Here is a 3280-nt window from a genome sequence, read left to right as displayed (position 1 = left end):
GTACTGAGCCTTTAGAATCCCTCTTTTCAAAATAATGTCTGCAATACCTTCAGCTGTGGTGTGCCGGCCTGCATCCAGCATGAGTATTCATGTGTGGTGAATGTAAACATGTGGCACAGTGAAAGCATTGATAGAAATACATCTGAAGTCCTACAGCAGAGGGAGTTCTGTGATGTGGCTGAGGGGCTTTACACAGGTGGACCTCAAAGTCTGCAGAGTGTCTGATCTGCTGACCCAACAGATACACTAATAACCTACTCACAGCTGATTCAAATCAACAGCAAAGCAGGACAAACCGTGCCTTTTGTATGACAAACAAATTGTAACATCAATATTTATACATCATGGCAAGTGTAGGTCAAGCCATATCCAACATTACATGCATCTACAGTCATATTTGTCAGGTATCAAGCAAATTGCCAATGCCCCTGCTTCAAGTTTCTCAAAAACTCACCCATTTTTCTATATTTATTGCAATTTCAAATATTTCTTGTTGGTTGAACAACATTTTCTACATCAAATTCTATCAATGCATGAACGTCAGTAAAAGTCATTAGGTTTACATTTTTTGAAGTTTACTTTAAAACTATCCAAAATGCCTATATTGATGCAGTCTTCGGTCACTGTAATCATGTCTCCTGTCCATACTGGGGTTAATATTCCTCAAAGAAAAAAAAAAGGTTTTGCTGAGATAAATGCCTTACATTTAGGAGAGATGGATTGTGGATATATTTCCAGAAATTAAATTGGATTTGAGAGACCAAACTCCTCTAAGATATGTGCACAAATCATTTCATTTTCTTTAGCTTTCCCTATTGACCAGACCGCTTTACTTTGCATGGTGGGATCAATTTAATCAGGTCACAGATGCTATCTCTCCGTGTGTTATGACTGCAGTGGAGAAACTATACTGCAGTGGAGAAATACTATACTAGTCAGATAAGGACTCCTTCCCCACCTCTCTGGGCGGGAAGGAGTCGGAGCTTGTGCGGGAGGTGGAGCGTTACCAGTTGGATCTGGTCGGGCTCACCTCTACGCACAGAGTCGGCTTTGGAACCTTACTTCTGGATAGTGGTTGAGCCAAGCGGCAAACTCTGGGGAACAGCCGGGACGCCAATACGGAAGTGCAACACACTGCAGTTCATACATGGGCCGCTAGGGACTGACTGCAGAAAGGAGCAATTTCCATAGACCCCCATGTTAAAATGCCCAACTTTACAGCAGAAAAAAACATGTGGGGGGCTAGCTCCAGCCGGCGTCCCGGAGCTAGCCCACTGCGGCTCCGTTAGGTCCGGGCGATGGAGTCCGTCGTTATAACTGGAGGTCAAGGAATGCAGCGAAATGCAGACTTGGTTCGCCTGCTGTAGTATTAGCTAAATAAATTATGTTGAACAAGGCTTATTAAGCTGAACATCGCCACAATTGTTCTGCTATGTATCGGTACTTATTTTCTTAACGTGTGAATGACAAGCATTAAGAATAACAAAATATAGCTAATTCTCTTGCAGATTGTATCATTTGATTATGAATGTAACGTTTATATAGGGGAACTACACTGTTAGCAGTAACTTGGTTTGCATGTATTTCATGTTAGCTTAGCTTCTTAGCCTGAGCTAGCTCTGTTTACTTCCAGTTCGGAGGCAGCAGGTCCCGCCTCGCCTCCGCCTCTTTGCCCTTATTTGGAGCAGGCAGATTAGACTCTGACGTCGCTGTCAAGCCGTTAGTGGCCGACTCCGCCTACTAAGGGCTTCTCGGCAACTCTGCAGAATCCTATGGTGACGTCACGGACACTACGTCCATTTAGTCTATGGGTTGAACTCTATTCTTCTCCGGAGTTGCCCAAGGTGTGAGGCGCCAGGCGGGTGTGGGGATACTCACAAGCCCCCTGTTGGGTGCTTCTTTGTTGGAGTTTACCCCAGTGGACTTGAGGGTCGCCTCCCTACGCCTGCGGGTTAATGGGGCGGGAAAACTCTGACTGTTGTGTGTGTTTATGCACCAAACAGCAGTTCAGAGTCTTCAGCCTTCTTGGAGACCCTGGAAAGAGTCCTGTATGGGGCTCCTGCTGGGAGACTTCAAAGCACATGTGGGTAATGATGGAGACACTTGGAGGGGCGTGATTGGGAGGAACGGCCCCCCTGATCTGAACCGGAGTGGTGGTTTGTTATTGGACTTCTGTGCTAGTCATGGATTGGCCATAACACACACCATGTTCGAAGATAAGGATGCTCATAAGTGTACGTGGTACCAGAGCACCCTAGGCAGAAGGTCCATGATCGATTTTGTTATCGTATCATCGGACCTGAGGACGTATGTTTTGGACACTCGGGTAAAGAGAGGGGCGGAGCTGTCAAATGATCACCATCTGGTGGTGAGTTGGGTCGAGTGGCGGGGGAAGCCTCTGGACAGACCTGGTAAGCCCAAACGTGTAGTTCGGGTGAACTGGGAACGTCTGGAGGAGGCCCAAGTTCAGGAGGCCTTCAACTCACACCTCCGGCGGAGCTTTTCGGGCATCCCTGTGGAGGCTGGGGACATTGAACCAGAGTGGGCGGTGTTCAAAGCCTCTATTGCTGAAGCCGCAGCGGGGAGCTGTGGTCTCAAGGTCTTAGGTGCCTCAAGGGGCGGTAACCCTCGAATATCCTGGTGGACACCGGTGGTCAGGGAAGCCGTCCGACTGAAGAAGGAGGCCTTCAGGGATTTGTTATCCCGGGGGACTCCCGAGGCAGCTGCAAGGTACCGACAGGCCCGAAGGGCAGCAGCCTCAGCCGAGGCAAAGCAGCGGGTGTGGGAGAAGTTTGGAGAAGACATGGAAAAGGACTTTCGGGAGGCACCAAAGTTGTTCTGGAAAACTGTCCGACACCTCAGGAGGGGGAAGCAGGGAACCATCCAAGCTGTGTACAGTAAGGATGGGACGCTGTTGACCTCAACTGATCGAGTGTTAGGGCATTGGAAGGAACACTTTGAGGAACTCCTGAACCTGACAACTCCGCCCTCTATGGTAGAGGCAGAGCTGGAGTATGACGGGGGATCAACACCAATCTCCCGGGGGGAGGTCACTAGGGTAGTCAAACAGCTCCACAGTGACAAAGATGATGAGTGGATGAGATCCGCCAAGAAATGCTGAAGGCTCTGGGTGTTGAGAGACTGTCATGGTTGACACGTCTCATCAACGTTGCGTGGAAGTCGGAAACAGTACGGAAGGAGTGGCAGACCGGGGTGGTGGTTCCCCCTTTCAAAAAGGGGGATCAGAGGGAGTGTGCCAATTATAGAGGCATCACACTAC

Source organism: Notothenia rossii, assembly GCF_949606895.1.
Source record: "Notothenia rossii genome assembly, chromosome: 1".
NCBI lineage: Eukaryota > Metazoa > Chordata > Actinopteri > Perciformes > Nototheniidae > Notothenia > Notothenia rossii.
Note: the sequence above shows the minus strand (reverse complement) of the source record.